Source organism: Dasypus novemcinctus, chromosome 30, assembly GCF_030445035.2.
Source record: "Dasypus novemcinctus isolate mDasNov1 chromosome 30, mDasNov1.1.hap2, whole genome shotgun sequence".
In the NCBI taxonomy this organism is placed as follows: Eukaryota; Metazoa; Chordata; class Mammalia; order Cingulata; family Dasypodidae; genus Dasypus; species Dasypus novemcinctus.
This window is the reverse complement of record NC_080702.1, coordinates 44,470,122-44,489,021: the sequence shown is the minus strand read 5'-3', so window position 1 is coordinate 44,489,021 and position 18,900 is coordinate 44,470,122. Positions and strand designations below refer to the sequence as shown.

Here is an 18,900-nt window from a genome sequence, read left to right as displayed (position 1 = left end):
TGTCAAATTCTTTTATTTCTCTTCTCATCTTTCTTTTTTTCCTTCTCCTTGCTTTTTCACTACTTTGCTGTCCTAGTTTCTCCAGCTGAGGAGTTAGGTTATTGACTTTAACTCTTTCTTCCTTTAAATGTAAGCATTGAGGACTTTAAATTTCCTTCTCAGCACTGCCTTGATTGCATCCAATAGGTTCAGATATGTTGTGTTCTTATTTCCATTCATGTCATGCTATTTGTGGATTTACTCAAAATTTCATATTTGACCCCCAGAATATTTAATAATGTGATGTTTAATGTTCACATATTTGTAAATTTCCCACTTTTTTGCCTCTTGTGAATTTCCAGTTTCATTCCATTATTATCAGAGAAAGTGTTTTGTATAATTTAGATCTTGTTGAATTTATTGAGATCTGCTTTGTGATCCATCATACAGTCTTTCTGAAAAAAGATCCATGAGCACTTGAAAAGAATGTTTCCCTGCTGTATTTGGATGCATTGCACTGTATATATCCAGTGGATTTAAACCATTTGTCATATTATTCAAGCACTTTGTTTCTTCATCGATCCTCTGTGCAAATGTTCTCTCGAATGCTGAGAGTGGTGTATTGAAGTCTTCACTATTATTGTAGGACTAACTTTTCTCCTTTCAGTTTTGCCATGTACCTTGGGACATATTGCTTAGGTCTACATACATTTATGACTATTACTTCTTCATGGTGTATTGTAACTTTTATTAATATAAAATGTCCTTCTTTGACTGTAATGAAAACTTTGCTTTTAAAGTCTATTCCATCCAATATGAGTAGAGCTACTCAAGCATTCTTTTTTTGTTTACTGCATGCAGGGAATATCTTTTTCTAGTCTTTCATGTTCAATCTCTTTGTATCGGGGTTTTAAGGTGAGACCCTTACAGACAACCTATAAATGGCTCATATTTTCTTATCCATTCCATCATTCTGTGACTTTTGACTGGGACTTTAATCCATGAATATTTAATGTTATTCCAGTAAAATCAGTTCTTATTTAACCCTTTTTAAGCTTTGGGTTTTATTAATCATATTATATTTTCACCACTCTTTTGGCACTTTTACTTAATTACACTGATATAATGTTCATTTCTAGACTCTCTTTCAAGACTGTCTCCTTTTTTTTCTTTTCAGACTCTAGCACTCTCTTGAGTATTTCCTATAATGCTAGTCTCTGTAATAAATTCTCTCAGCTACTGTTTTTCTATGGCTCTTCTAAACTCACCCTCATTTTTGAAAACAGTCTCACCAGATATAAAGTCTTGGCTGGTATTTTTTCTCATGCAGTATCTTAAATATATCATGTTGCTTTCTTATTTTATCCATTGTTTTCAAGGAGAAATCATCAATTTAATTTGGTATCCCTTTTATATTATATATCACTTTTCTTTTACTGCTCTCAGAATTCCCTTGTCGTTTTTGGTATTTGACATTCTGATTACTGTATATTTTGGAGGTGGTTTATTTGTATTTATTTAGATGGCAGTATATTGTGTATCTTGGACATGGATATCTAAGTTCTTCAATAGGATTGTGAAATTTTCTACTATTATTTCTTCAAATAATCCTGTCCCTGTTCCCTTATCTTCTCCTGCTGGAAAACAAATGACATATATCGTTCCATGTCTCTTTCTGCCATTTAGTTGAATGAGACTCAGCTAATTATTTCTGGTCTTTCCTATCTTTGTTCTTTTGTATGTTTACTTTTAGAAGTGATACCTTCAAGTTCAAAGAACTTTTCTTCTCCCTCCTCAAATCTGACATTATATGCCTCCAGTGTGTGTTTAATTTCATTTATTGAATCATTCTCATAGGATCTGTTGTTTTTCTATGAATACTGTCAAATTTTTCTTTGTGCTCACACAGTATCTTCTTAAGGTTCTTAATCCCTTTATCCATCTCATTGAATTTATTAAGGAGATTTGTTTGATGTCTAGGATTAGCAGTGTCAAATCCTTTGTCATCTGGAGGGTTTTCTTGATCCTTTAAATGGCTCATGTCTTCCTGTTTCTTGTTATGGATTGTATTCTTTTTGATTGTTTGTTTGTTTGTTTTGGTACCTTGGCATCTGGCTTACAAGATTTATTTATAATAGATGCAGGTTCTGCGTATACTCTAGACCCTTATTACCTTTTCTCTTTTGTTGGTGTTGTAGTAGAAGCTGAGGGTGAACTTGATTCTGTAAGCTTGTAGGCGTAAGCTGCTTTTGTTGCCCTGGTGCTGATTAAGCTTCTCCAATATTTCTTCTCTGCCACGAGTAAAGACAGAAGCTCAGCCACGATAGTAATCCAAGATGTTCAGGCAAAGATTGTCTGTAGTTGCCCAAAGAGACTGATGAAGCATCAGGACCCTTCCTCCCCTGGTATGGGTGGGGGTAGAGATTCAGGTATGGGCTTCAATCTATGCCATGTAGGTTCAAAATGTGAGGCCAAGGTAGACTGACATAGCTCCAGGACCTCTCCCTGCTGGGGGTGGGGAATGACCCTCTGGAGTGCCCAACAATCATATTCATTTGGGCCAAATATGGCAGCAGTTGCCCTGAGGAACTGCTGTTTAGGGGGTGAGACCAGAATCACTGACAGCCTCCAGTTTAGTCTGTGCCTACCAATACCTGGAGTGGCTGAGGAAACACCAGTGCCCTCTAAATCTTGGAGCATGTGGGGGTGGATCCAGAGGCACCTAACAGTTCATTCCATGCATGCCAGAAGTGTCTTCCATTGCCCAGAGAGACTGAGAAAATGCCAGCATTCTCCTATCCTTTTGGGTCACAGGAGTGTACCCACAGGTGACCAAATGTTCAGACCATGCAATCTGAAAGTGCCTGCCATTGCCTGGAAAGGCTGTGGAAACATCAGACCCTTCCTTAACTTTTGGAAGTTGGGGGCAGATCAAAAGATCCTCATCAGTTCAGTCTATGCAATCCAAAAGTGCCTACCATTGCCCAGAAAGGCTGGGGAAAACCAGCTCCCCTCCTATCCTATTTGGGGAGCAAAGGTGAAGATGGAATTGAAAGTGATTACAAAACAACAGTCCAAGCCTTCCAACTATTCATTCTGTACTTGTCAAAATCACCTGTGGTTACAGGGAGAGGTTGGTCCAGGTCTCCCCAGCTCCCTCCCTGCCAGAGCTGGGGCTGGAGCCTAGGCTAGGTCTGCTATTCAATTCTGGTGGAAAAAAAGCCAGTCCCTACCTTCACTGTGATTTTCTGTCAACCCTGCCTCCCATCATGCCAGAGAGATTTAAAAGGGAGGCTACTGTTCTTTTTCTGACTTGGGCAGTTTCAAACTTTAGCTGTTCTTAGGATTATACTTTATCCAGTTGAGTGTAATAATCAGGAGCTGAAGTTGACACCCAAGTCTCTTCCTCTGCCATTTTTTCAAAGTGGTGCTTCCAATTTCAGAGATGTTGCAGACTGCTCCACAGTCCTCCAGATGCCCCCAAAACAGGTGCTTTAGATAGTTCTGGGTGATTCTTATTTGCTTTGTAGGACAAGCTGACATTTGTAACTCCTTACTTGGCCACCATATTTCCCATCTTCCCTCCATTCACTTTTATTTCTTTTAGTTCATTAGATGCTAATAATTAATTTGCATTTTGTAGCAGGGCTCACATAGGTTCATGTATGTTCCCTAATTTGGGTTTTCAATCTTTAATCTTTCGACAAACTCCCTCACAAAATTATGTCTCTTTTAGCTGCACCCATTTCTGAAAAACATACAATTTAAAAATCCTGTTGGTGACTGCATGATTTTGGATGAGGCATGGAAATCGGAGGCCCAGTTTGACATTCTTAACTTTTGGAATTTCCCTGAAAGTTTTGCTCTAAAAGTTAAGGTAGGACAGTTTGCCTCAGATGTGCCACACAATCAACAATTTTCAATATCTGAGGAGATGATAGAGTGGAACGCAGGATTTTCAGAGGTGAGTATGTCCCAATCATCATATTTTGTATTACATATAAGAAAATCTCTTTATAGGGGATTTCTTCTTCCTTACTACTTAGTAAATTGCCACATGTGGGTATTTAACATCTTACCTTTCAACTTGAAAATTTTTCTTACCCAGTGTCAAATGGATGGTAAGAACACATTTATTCAAATAATGTATTTGTAAATTATTATGTATTTCACATGTTACAATGAAAATGAAATCCTTCCAGATAAATTGATTTATGTATTTAAAACTTAAATTTGTGTTTGGGTCAAAACCACTAGCAGTGTTATATTTTGGAGAATTAAAGTCACAGTTGTTAACACATTTTTTATTTTCTTCTCAGACTCCCCACTCAGTATGCAATGAGAAGTGCATTCCTGGATTCAGCAAAACCTCTCAGTTGGGAAAGCCTGCCTGCTGCTTTCTTTGTACTGCATGCCCAGAGAATGAGATTTCCAATGACACAGGTAAGTTCATGCCCAGAAGAATGTCTCACCTCTCCTTTATGTCCCCCACTCATACAAGGTATTGAAAAGTTTCTGTAGGAAACTAGAGTCAAAATTTATCCTTCCTTCATTTAGCAATTTAATTTTATAATCAATAATATTTTCCATTGGAATGACATTCCTCTGCAATAATCTATCCTATTTGATAAGCTTTAGCCACATTGCAGGCAGAGTCATCTCTAGGAAACACTTTTTCTGAACCCACAATAGTAAACTAAGTTTCATTATCCTGTAACTAACACATTGTATTATAAGTACCTGCTCTCCATCCTGTTTGAAATAATGTTTAGATTGTATCAAAAGTTTGGGTCTTAATCATCTTCAATTTCCCCATGACTAACCCTGAGATGAAGAACAGGTGCTCAGAAAATTTGTGATGGTTTTAAGAATGAGTATTTCCATGGCGTGCTATATGAGGACAATATAGCACAGCCACAATGAATGGGTTTCACTTTCTGCTTTCTCATAGTTCACAGCTGACTGGGGGGACAAAAGATAGGGATACTTTGTGTACATGCTTAAAGCCTGCAATTAGTGCATGTATAGAGTCTTAAGGGCCTGCGATTTCATTGGGACAAGTGGTTCCAAGGAGTTTTTTATAGAGGCAGTAGCATTAGTATTCTCTAAGATGAATAAAGGGGCAATAAACTCTTGGCAGAATTCTTATGAATGAGAGAAAGGCAAATCACCACTGCATATATTATTCAGAGATTCAGAGAACTTCAAAACAAAGGATCGGTATGACTAAATCATAGAAAACTTTGAGGATAGTGATGGAAACATACAGAAATGTGACAGAAAAATAATGTGCCATATGTTTTTCATAATACAATTCTAAAAATTAACCATATTCATGATATTACCTGTTGGAATGGCATCTTCAGTGGGGAATTTCTGATTATCATTTCTTGATTAATATGCAGTTAAATTTTCCAACACACTATTATTTTATGTTTTGGAGATGTGTTCAGACTAATATAACCTTGCAATTAGTCAATTTGGGAAAATGATCCATGTACACATCAGTACAAAATAGTTTCAAGTATATGATTCATGTGCACATATAAAGAATGCATTAATCATCAACTTCAACTCCCACATGTTTGAAGATTAAGAAATATACTTTTGGGCAACTCATTTAATTTAGATAATACAATAGATTTTATGAAAATTTTGAAATTGAAAATGCTGCATTTCAATTCATTGGTATAGAGCTAAAGCTAACTATTTCAGAGAAAATTGTATAATACTAGAATATATAATTTTAAATAGTTTAGTATATCTATTTAAATGAAAAAAGCTGATGTATTCATCAAAAATTAAAATAATAAAAGCAAGGAAATCATAAATAAAAGACAAGATAAAAAATATGAATGTAAGAAAGAAACATAATAAAGGACAATATAGATAGGATAAAAAGATAAAGTTAACTCAAGAATTAGAAAAAAAATTAATAATCCCTAGAATGGTGTATTTAAAAAATTGAAATTTGCAAAATATGTAATACCAGGACTTAAAAAGTTGCCTTCTGTGCAGAATTTTGTAACATAAAAGGCTAGTAAAAATAATTTCATGCCAATACATTTGAAAATGTAAATTATGTACACAAATTCCCAAAAAACTAAAAGTTATCAAAACATGTCCCAAGGAAAAAATGAAATATCTCAAAAGTTTCATGTCTCCTTCAGTTATTGAATTCATAGTTTAAAACATTTTCATACATTTTTATATTGAGCAATGTCTTTACTGGGGAATTCCACCAAACTTTCAAGGCAAAAATAATACTAATTACTTAAACTCTTACAAGGAATAGGAAAGAAATCGGAAAACTTCTCAATTCTTTTTATGATTAGTGTTTACCATATGTATCAATATCTTATAAGGTCATTACCAGATAGAACATTTACAGGTGTCTTGCTTTTTAAACATAAACTCACAAATCAAAGAAAAAAAATTGCAGTCTAAGTTTCCAGCGATAATTTTAAAGACGTGTTCTCACGGCAGCAAGGTAATTCAGTACATATGACCCTGAAAAGTAGGAACAATCATCTAGATGAATGCTGGAAAACATTTAATAAAATTCAACACCCACCTGTGTTTTTAAATCAAACAACAAAAATAGCACTTATAAAATAGGAAACGAAGGGAATCATCTTAATCCCTTAAAAGACATATCCTGAAAACTAACAAGTATCATTATTTGGAAGCATTCATCCCTGGGAGATCAATAATGAGACAAAAATCTACAATATTCACACAACTACCAATACACTGGGGTTCTTTTCCAATGAAATATTGGCAGGAAAAGAATTGGAAGGAATAATTATGAGAAGGATAAACTATAGTTGACATAATTTGTGAAGGATTTTATTGCGCAAGTCTAAAATTGGTAAGATTTTATAAATTGTTATTAGTGGTCTGAATACAAGCATAATATAAATCGTTCTTATATATGCAAGTCATAGGACTTTCAAAAATGTAATTTTTAGGATGATATTTACAATATCTTGAAAGTGTTAAATGCCTAAAAATAATATTAAGCAAAGTGTTGAATGACTTCTGCACATAAAGATACAGAAAATCATTTAGAAAAAATTAAAGAAGACTAAATAAATGGAGGGAAAAACCATATTCATAAGCGAAAGTATTCAGTATTGTAAAGGTATCAGTATACTTTAAATTGATTGATTCAGTGCAATTGCTGTTAAAATCACAACATTTTGAGGCAACTGAAACTTATTAAATCATTCATATGAAATCAAACAGGAGAAAAAATTAGCTAAGACAAACTTTAAGACAAAGTGAAATTGAAATACTTATTCTACCTGCATCATTTCTTATAATGTCACAATAATGTTTTTTCAGCATAGGATAGAAAAGAAAAAAAAAAATCCAAATGGTATATCCAGAAACAAAGTAGTCACATAAAGATTCATTAAAATCAGGCAAATTGGAATTCTAAATGTAAAAATAAAAATATTAAAGAAACATAAAGAAGAATATTCTCATCTTCAAAGTCGAAAATTTCTTAAATAAAACAAATGTAACATTTAATAAATGTTAACTACACTAATACTGTTATTTTCTGTTCATCAATGAATGGTCAAGCCACAAGTGGATTAAATTATTTAAAATAGATCTAGTCAACAATGAATTACATCAAGCATATACAGGGAGCTCCTACAGAAACAAGATAAGCAAAAATTTCATTAGGAAAATAGTTCAATGTGTGAACAAGCCCTCCTTACCAAAATATCTCCAAGCACACAGTGCACATATGTGATAGTGCTTAATTAATTATTCACAAGTAAATTACAGTTAAAAAGCATAATAAAATAGCTTCAAACATCCCCATAAAAGCTAAAATTAAACATTATTATTATTACTGTGTCCATTGTTGAAGAGAATATGGAACAACTGGATGGTAAATTGGTGTAAAACTTTGGAAAGCTCTTTGGTATTACTTGCAATGGCAAATATTTGTTTATTATATGATCCAAAATTATAGCATCATATTGTATGAAATATGTTCATGGCAGTAGATTTAATAATAACCAATACTCGTAAACAATCTAAAAATCCATCAACTATAAAATGGATAAATAAAAGATGATGTATTAATAGAATTCTATTCAGCATTATAAGAGAATGGATTATAACACTTCACATCCACAAAGACTATGTTTTAAAAACATAAAATAACAAATGTCAGAAAGATGCAGAGAAATTGGAACTCTTATACACTGGTGGTGGGAATGTAAAATAGTTCAGCTGCTGCAGAAAGCAGTATGTCAATTTCTTAAAGAGTGGAATTACCACATGATCTGGTAATTCCATTTCTCTGTATATACCCATACAAAGTGAAAACATGTTCTCAAACAGATAATTGTGCACAATGGTTATAGCAGCATTTTTCACAATAATCAACATGTGGAAGTGACCCAATGTCTATCAATAAATGAATGGATAAACAAACTGTGGTACACACAAACAATGGGGTATGATTTCACTACAAGAACAATGAATTTCTGAGATGTGCTGCTAAATGGAAGACCTTGCAAACATTATACTCTTTGAAATAAAGGAGTGAAATGTCATTTATATGAGATGTTAAAAAGGAGTAAATCTCCAGTAGCAGAAAGCAGTGAGGAGGTTACTAGTGGTTGAGGGTAGAGGAAAGAGGAAATATATGTTGGGTGCACATAATGAAACTGCAAAAAGAAAATAAAAATATATTTTAAAAATGAAAGAAATCTAAATTATGAAAGAATATCATAACAATCTTACTATTAACTATAGTCCATCTATAATATTTAGAGTATTTACCACCAACCCACTCAATTATTAGTTTTAAACAATTTTTTCACAAGGTTGGCACTTACAAAACAATCCAGCACATGTGTAGAATTCCCATACAACACCCTTTCATCAACACACCAAAATATAGGGGAACATTTGTTACAGATTATGAGATAATATCATCAGAATTTGCCACCAGCCATCATCCATACCATGTATTTGGCACACTTTTTCCATACTCCACAATTTTTTCTCACAACAATGCAGCATGTTGGTGGTGGGTTGACATATGGGAAACCTGTATGATATGATGCATGTTTGTTTTGTAAGTTCACAACTTTTATATTACACTTAGTTCTTGTGTAAGTTCATGTATTAGTGATTTTGTATACAATTTTGAAGAGTGAAAGAACTATGTAAATATAATCGGTGAAATGAATGGATCTCACTAATAATATTGGTCAAAGGACCCAAGCAGAAGTGAACTACATGCTTAGATTTCAAGAAGGTAGTTTATTTGGAGATTTGAGAGGAAGTAAATTATTTAGAGGGGTTAGAGAAGAGGCCTCTGGAAGGCTGGGTATGTTCTAGTGCTTGGCATGTGTGCTGTTACCCACAGGTTCAGTTCCTCATAATTCTTTAATGCATACACTCATGGTTTGTTTACTTTTATGACCATATGTTACACATGAAGAAATATATTTTAAAAAAGAAAAGAATGGAAGCTCGTCAGTGAATAAAGTGCAACTGTTATCAAATTGATGCACTGAATTTTTAAAGAAAGCCAGAGGTCTAAAAGAAAGTTTAGGGGAAGGATAACAAGCAGATTAAAACATGGAGTTATTTAGAGTCATCACAAACTGAACCAATTTGGGTCTAGTTTTGTTCTGTTGGGTCCAGTGAATAGGTGAGAATTATTGAACATGGTCTGACAACAATTTGCATTTCTTGTCAGATACAGAATACTGTGTGAGATGTCCAGATCAGCAGTATGCAAACAGTGAGAGAACTCGCTGCATCCAAAAGGTTGTGACCTTCCTGGCTTATGGAGACCCTTTGGGGATGACCCTGGTCTGCACAGCACTTTGTTTCTCTTTCCTCTCTGCTGTTACTCTTGGGGTTTTTGTGAAGCACCGGGACACTCCCATCGTCAAGGCCAATAACAGGACTCTGAGCTACATCCTCCTCATCTCCCTCAACCTATGCTTCCTCTGCACCTTACTCTTCATCGGTCGTCCCAACACAGCCACCTGCATCCTCTGACAAATCACATTTGCAATTGTGTTTACCGTGGCTGTGTCCACTGTCTTGGCCAAAACAATCACAGTGGTACTAGCATTCAAGGTCACTGCTCCAGGGAGAAGGATGAGGCAGTGTTTGGTGTCAGGGTCACCTAACTTTATTATTCCCATTTGCTCCCTGATCCAGATGACACTCTGTGGCATCTGGCTGGGAACCTCTCCCCCATTTGTTGATAAAGATGCACACTCTGAGCCTGGTTATATCATCATTGAGTGCAATAAGGGCTCAGCCACTGCCTTCTACTGTGTCCTGGGATACCTGGGCTGCTTGGCACTTGGGAGCCTTACTGTAGCTTTCATGGCCAGGAACCTTCCTGACACCTTTAATGAAGCCAAGTTCTTGACCTTCAGCATGTTGGTGTTCTGCAGTGTTTGGGTCACTTTCCTCCCTGTCTACCACAGCACCAAGGGGAAGGTCATGGCAGCTCTGGAGATCTTCTCCATCTTGGCTTCCAGTGCTGGATTACTAGGCTGCATCTTTGCCCCAAAGTGCTATATTATTTTGTTATGCCCAGATAGGAACTCTCAGCGTGCACTATGGTGTAAACCACATTCTGGAGGCAATAAGCATTCTTAAGTTATAATTGAGTATTTTCCTCCAACAAATAGAAGGCCTGAAGAAAATCAACACCATGCTGCTTGCATTTACCTTCATCAATTATGAAGTGAATCGCATTTTTCTCCTCTCTAATAATATTACGAGAATGACAACAATAAACTTCCAACTTTTCAACATTAAATTTCATTTTTGTTCCTCTTTTTGGTCACATTTAATCTAACATTGAATACTGATATTCTAGTTACTTTTGTGTGTTCTGACTATATTTATATAGTCTTCCACTTTGGTTTTCAGTTCTTTGTTTCTCAATTTCCTTTTGTACTAATTATCCTGGAAAGCACAACAAAGATTTCTCCCTTTTCTGTTGCTAAGATTTTCTTTGTTATTGTTGTTGCTGTTTGATTTTTTAAATACTTATTTATTTTTAAAAGATGTACAGATCACACAAAATATAACATTAAAAAATATAGGAGGCTCCACTTCCCACACCCCGAATTTTCCCACACTAATTACTTCTTTCATTAGTATGGTACATTCTATTGCAATGGATGAATGCATTTGGGAGCACTGTTACACAGAGGATTATAGTTTACATTGCAGTTTACACTCTCTCCTAGTCCATTCAGTAGGTTATGGCAGGATACATATTGTTTTACATCTGTCCTGCAACACCTTTCAGGACAAATTCCAAGGCCTGAAAATGCCCCCATATCACACCTCCTTTTCCCTCTCCCTGCCTTCACCAACTCCCACAGCCAATGTCTCCACATCAACGACATAATTTCTCCCATTGCTAGAGTCACGATAATTCTATAATAGAATACCAGTAAGTCCACTCTACTCCATATTTTACTTCTCTATTCTGAGGACCTAGGGATGCCAATGCCCTCTCCACCTCTCAATTGAGAGGGGGCTTTGATCGTGCATGGACTGTGGATGGGAATCTCATGCCCTCAGCTCTACTCTCTCAGTTCCTTGGTGTGGTGGTGGTCCATCCTCACCTCCCTATCAGCTGACCTGGGAAAGTCCAATGGACCAGAGGGTAGGAGTTGCAAGTCTGCTGAGACTCAGGCCCAGCTAGCTCATGGACAGTCCAGAGATTCTAGTCTCCTTGGCATATACCAGCCCCAGTGCCAACCACAGGTTCATTAAAAAGGTCAGAAAAGACATGTGTGGAGAAGTCATATCTGAGGCGAACTCCATCTAACTCAGGAGCACAAATTCTAAAGTAGGGCTCACTGGCAAGGCACCAAATTCCAGAGCCATCTGCCATGACTGTAAGACCTGGGTGTGTCTATACCTTCAGGAGTACCAGTAGCTGGGCTTGTATCTCCTTTGCCTGTCTCTGAGATCCTGCTGAGATGTGCATTAGCACCACCCCTCTGAGGACCTCCCAACTCATTTTGAAGCCTCTTAGTCATATAAACTCATTTGTCTTTTCCTGGCTATGGTGATCTTCCAATAATCTTTAGTGAATATTGCTTACTTTCCTACATATTTGAATTGTTATATTTTAAGGATAATAAATACCTAAATATAAAGGTTCTGTTTCTGGACTCACTCTGTAGCAGTTTGAGTTATACAGCTTTGATTGGGCCATATCAGTAGGACATTGAGTCTCCAACACTTCTGAGATGCCAGGATTTGAACTCAGAAACCAATACTCCCCCAACATCAGTATCATTTGCAGTGTAAATATTGTATGAATAAGTACCCTACTGCCCCTAGCCCTAGGGGTGCTCACTGTCAAAGGCTTGGAGACTAAGGTGAAATATAAATTTAACAGATTTCTGTGCAAAAAACCACAGCATTTTCCCAGTGGTGGAGCGGACCATGGTATAGCTCTCATCCAGTCATTTTCATTATCATGTTAATACATTTTTTGTATTCCACTCTCACACAAAAATATATAAAATGAATATACTTGCCAACTAGAAGTCCAAAAATGGAACATGGGATCAGATTTTTACTCACTCTCCTTCTAAGTCCCATTTTACCTGCTTCAGTTTATATTACTAACACTGAATTACTGACCTTGAATTTACCCCTCTGTGAAATGTCATTAAGGGTTTAACTTTTTAAATCCTCAGAGGAAATATTTTCTATGCAAATGATCTTGTGCACACTAGACTTCAATATTTTAGTTGAATAAATTTGAGAGTGCATTTATTTGTGATGCTATGTGTGCATTTCATTTTCTGTGCATTTGTTCATTCATTCAACATGTATGCATTAATACATTTAAAGTATTTATTCTATAAAGATACAAAAAAGAACATCATAGAACCAGAAATTGTCTTCATTAGTCTAGTTGAAAAGTTTGATTTGATGGCATTGGCCTTTGAAGGGAAATTCAGGATTCAATGAGAGAATAGAAGTGAATGCCCTAATATAGGTAACATAACTAAGTTAAAAGCCTTGTATGATGAGGAAATTAGACAAGATACTTGGAAGATGAGAATGATTTAGGAATAGGCAGGGAAAGGGAACAGAGATGTAGAAAAAAATGATTTTACAAGCATGGGGACAAGCTGAGCTTAGATCTTGAGTTTGACAGGTGCTCTAAAGAAGACAGAGGCACTGGAAACCAAAGTGAAGGGAAAAGAAATGAGAATAGAGAGGCATGGGTCAGACTGTGCAGGTTATATAGTTCATTTTAGGAGTTTGAAATTTATTGTGAGAAAGGGAATTCATTGAAAGATTGCCAATTAAGGACGTGGAAGATATTCATAAAAATGATCTCATTTTGGTAACACATTCTTGTGAGTTTAATTAACACTAGTGAATTATATAGGTGAGTATGGTTAAAAGTGGAAACTTTAGGTCTTATATATTATTGGGAAAAATAATAAAAAAAACACATAGGACTGTATAACACAGGGAACATTATTGTAGATGATGAACTTTATTTAATAGTGCATTTATAAGAATGTTCTTTCATGTATTATCACAAATGAAGAACATTTTAATAGCAGATGTTAGTAAGAGTGTGATATCAGTGGAGAATGCATCTAACGCAAGCTATTAATGATTGTTAATAGCACGATTTTAATAATCCTCCATCCATTGCAACTAAGAATACTTATGCAAAGTGCAAAAGAATAAGAGATATATGGGAACACTTTAATTTTTACATGATTTTTCTGCAAATCAGTGACTTCTTTAATTAAGCATACATGATAATGATAATAGGAAATAGTTCACGTGTCTTTGTAATGGGTGTTTTTTATGTTGTAATCCATGTAAATTGCTTCACACACTGCCGAGAATATAGAATCTTTCATTAAATACTGGGTATTACAGTAAAAAATAGAGCTCACTTATATTTAAAAATCTATCTTCAAATTTAACAATTATTCCACACCAATGGAAGGTGTTGGTGGTATGGTGGTATATGGGAATCCTGTATTTTCTGCATGATTGTTCTGTATACCCATAACTTGGCTTATACTGTTTTTTAACAAATCAATTTTATTGCTAAATATTATTAAAGCATAAATCCATCAATAATGTAAAATCAGTGGTATTCAGTTTGTGCATTCAACACTGTTTTCATTCCTAGGGCACTTTCATTAACCCAATAATAATAATAAATATTAACAAAAACAGATACACACACAAACAAAACTCATCACCTCTCATTCTCTGTGTTTCTCCAGCCACAGATAGCTGCTATTGTTTTTACTTCTCTGTAGTATATCATTATTTATAATTTGTATAAAATGTCTTATATATGCAATATCACACATATTTGTATTTTACATGAGATTTTACTATCTTATAGAGTCCCATGTTGCAGTTTTTAGCTTTCCTTGTGTAATATACATGACATTAGACTTTCCATTTCAGTCACTGTCATACACATATAATAACTCTGCTAGTTACAAACACAAAGATCCATGCTGTGCTTTAACCATTTTTATTTATTTCCAAAGATTTATAAACAGTCTTTTTTTTAGCCAATTTTGCTGCTTACTCCTCAAGTTTTTATTCTATATCATCCTCCTATTTTTGGTGTCTTATTTTCTAATTATTAACTCCATGAGTTGTACAATACACTTAGTTCATTATAGCCCAATAATACAGGATTTCTCCTTTTGTGTCTGGCTTGCTTCACTCAACAAAATGTCCTCCAGCTTCTTCCATGTTCTCATAGGATTCATGATTTCATTTCTTCTTACTGCTACATAATATTTCATCATGGCGGCGGACTTGGCCCAGTGGTTAGGGTGTCCGTCTACCACATGGGAGGTCTGTGGTTCAAACCCCAGGCCTCCTTGACCCGTGTGGATTTGGCCCATGTGCAGTGCTGATGTGTGCAAGGAGTGCCCTGCCACGCAGGGGTGTCCCCCAAATAGGGGAGCCCCATACGCAAGGAGTGCCCCATAAGGAGAGCCGCCCAGCGTGAAAGAAAGTGTAGCCTGCCCAGGAATGGTGCCTCACACACGGAGAGCTGACACAAGATGACGCAACGAAAAGAAACACAGATTCCCATGCCGCTGACAACAACAGACGTGAACAAAGAAGATGCAGCAAATAGACACAGAACAGACAACCAGGGTGGGGAAAAAGGGGAAATAAATGAATAAATAAATAAATCTTTAAAATTTTTAAAAAAATATTTCATCATGTGTATACTCAACAATTTGTTTAGCCATTCATAAGTTGATGGACACCTGTGTTGTTCCCAACTTTTGGCAATCATGAGTAATGCTGCTGTGAATATTGATGTTCAGATGTCTATTCATACCTCTACTCTCAGTTCTTCTAGATATATTCCTAGTAATGGTATTGCCAAGTAACATGACAAGCCAATGGTCAATGTCCTTAGGAAATGATAAACAGTCCTCCACAGTGACTTTACCTTTCTATACTCCAAACAATGAATAAGTGTGCCTATCAAACCACATCCTTTTAATACTTTTCTGATATTTTAATAGTGACCAGTCTAGTAATTATAAAATGATGTCCCATTGTCTGATTTGAATTTCCCTAATTTCTAGTGATATTGAACATTTTTTCATGTGTTTCTTCACCATTTGTATTTCTTCTTTCAATAAGTGTCTTTTCAAGTCTTTGATCTATTTTTTAAATTGAATATTTTGTCTTGTGATGGAGTTGTATGAACTCTTTGTATATCATGGATATTAAAGTCCTTATCAGATATTTTATGACCAAATATCTTTTTGAGTTGGCTGCCTTTTCACCCTTAATGCAAGTCTTAAAGTTGCATGTGTATATTTTTGCGAAAGTCCTTATTTGCCTATGTTTTTTAATTTCTCTCCCCTTCCCCACCTCTGCCCCAGTTGTCTTTCTCTGTGTCCATTTGCTGTGTGATCTTCTTTTGGTCGCTTCTGTTGTTGTCAGCGACATTGGAATCTGTGTTTCTTTTTGTTGTTGTTGTTGCTTCATCTTGGAGCATCAACTCTCATGTGTGCAGCACCATTCCTGGGCAGGGTGCACTTTCTTTCATGCTGGGCAGCTCTCCTTATGGGGTGCACCGTTTGTGCGTGGGGCTCTCTTACATGGGGGATATGCCTGCGTGGCAGTGTACTCCTTGCTACACATCAGCACTGCATATGCGCCAGATCCACACAAGTCAAGGAGGCCCAGGGTTCGAACCACGGACCTCCCATGTGGTAGATGGACGCCCTATCCACTGGGCCAAGTCTGCTTCCCCTATTTTTTCTTTTGTTGTTCATGCTTTGGATATGTTATAAGAAACTACTGCCTATCACAAGATCTTGAAGATATTTTCTTAAATTTTCTTCTAGGAGTCTTCTGATTGTAACTTTTATACATGGGTCCTTGATCCATTTTCAGTTAATTTTTTTTATAAAGTATGAAATAGGGATCTTCTTTCTTTCTTTTGATAAGGATATCCAGTTCTCCCTGCACCATTAGTTGAGAAGACTGTTCTGGCTCATCTACTGGGTCTTGTCCACCTTCTAAAAGTCATTCGAGTGTAGATGTGAGGTTGTATCTCTGAGTTCTTAAATAAGTTCCAATGGTCAATATATCTGTCTTTATGCTAATACTATGCTGTTTTAAAAACTGTGACTAGGGGGCAAGATGGCGGCTGAGTGAACTTCCCGGTTACTAGCTCCTGGGGGGAATCGGCCGGGCAGCTTTGGAGACTCTCTGGGACTGGGCTGTTTCGGGATTTTTTTCTGGTCTGGAGGTGTCTGGACATAGATTTGGAGGGTCTTGCAGGAAACACCTCATATTTGCTGGGTTTCCTCATCCTCCACTGCCTCATTTCTCTGTGAATAGATTTAGCCTATCTACACTATCCCCTTTCCCCTACAACTTGATATCCTCCACCATCTGCTATCTCTCCTATATTCCACCTCCCTTTCTTTGATCCACAAAGTGTCTAACTCTTAATTTCTAATACCTTTGTTTAGTTTTCCATCTGGTATTCATCCCTGAAACTATTACCTTTCTTTTCTCTTTCCCTCTCTCACGAAAACAATAGCCTCTTAGTACGTACCTTATACCTCCCATGTTCAGTCATCTACCTCATTATAGGTACTTTCCTACTACTATAACTCTACACAATTTACATGATCTAACCTCCATCCTCCCAGAACTCATATTGTTGCTTTGTTAACATATATCACCAATACTACTTCACACTTTTTCCTTCCTTACAAAAATTGCCTTTCCCCAGCACTAATACTTTCCTTTAAAGTGAGCTTAACCAGCAATAAGAAATTGGAATAAGAAGAACAAAGTGACAAAGAGAAGATATAACACTTAAGCAAAAACAACAGCTAATTAATCTCCAAGACTAGATAAAGAAGCTAAGGAAATGATTAAACCTGTCAAGAAAAAATGTTGACAATACAGCAACAAAAATCTACAAACCAAACAAGTAATCAGGAAAATATGGCTGAATCCAATCAACAAACTAAAAATCAGGAAGGGGAGCAGGACTTCCCACAAGCAATGAAAGATCTCAGAACACTTATCACTGACAAATTTGATGAAGTAATGAAAGAGGTTAACAACATGAAGACAACACTTGGAGGGGAAATTGCAGACATGCACAAAAAGATAACAGATATGATGGAAATGAACACCACAATTCAAGAAATCAAAAATACACTTGCAGCAAATATCAGCAGACTAGAAGAGGCAGAGCAGAGAATTAGTGATGTGGAAGACAGTGCATTGGAAATCAAACAGATAGTAGAAGTGGTCAATAAAAAGGTAGAAAAAATCCAGATAGGACTTAGGGACTTGAATGATAACGCAAAATGCTCAAAAATACGTATAATAGGCATTCCAGAAGGAGAAGAGAAGGGAAAGGGGTCAGAAGGAGTGTTGCAGGAAATAAGGAATGAAAACTTCCCAAATCTACTGAAAGAGACAGATGTACATATGAAGAAGCACAGCGCACTCCACTGGTCATAAACCCCAACAGGCCCACCCCAAGACATATACTTGTCAAATTATCCAATGCTCAAGACAAAGAAAAAATTCTAAAAGCAGCAAGAGAAAAGAAAACCATCACATACAAGGGAAGCTCCATAAGATTAAGTGCTGATTTCTCATCTGAAACCATGGAGGCAAGAAGGCAGTGGTATGATATAGTTAAGGTACAAAAGGAAAAAAATTTCCAACCAAGAATACTCTATCCAGCTAAACTAGCATTCAAAAATGATGGAGAGGTCAAAATATTCACAGATAAACAGAAACTGAAAGAGTATATCAAAAAGAAACCTCCCCTTCAAGAAATTCTAAAGGGAGTTCTGCAGGAAGAAAGGAAAAAACAGGACAGTCAGAGATGGAGGAGAGTGTAAGAGTAACAAGAAAGACAAAAATAGAAAGGGAAAATAAAATAATACAAACAAATATAACAAACACAAATCCAACCAAAATATGGCTACCATAAATAATTCTCTGAAGATAATAACATTGTATGTCAATGGATTAAACTCACCTATCAAAAGATTCAGACTGGGACACTGGATAAGGAAATATGACCCATCTATATGCTGCCTACAAGAGACACATCTTAGACCCAGAGACTCATGGAGGTTGAAAGTGAATGGCTTGAGAACAATCATACAAGCAAACAACAACCAAAAAAGGCAGGAGTAGCTATATTAATATCAGACAAAATAGACTTTAAATGTGAAACAATTGTGAGCGACAAAGAAGGATACTACATTTTAGTGAAAGGGACAATCTGTCAAGAAGATTGAACAATCATAAATATTTATGCTCCTAACAAGGGCGCCTCTAAATATGTGAGACAAATGCTGGATAAAC

General features: G+C 36.1%; 1 pseudogene; it reads left to right on the top strand.

Moving 5' to 3' along the window:
- The window catches only part of LOC101410806 (vomeronasal type-2 receptor 116-like), a 59,533-nt pseudogene extending 48,895 nt beyond the window's left edge, over positions 1-10,638 (top strand).
- Positions 10,639-18,900: the final 8,262 nt, after the last annotated feature.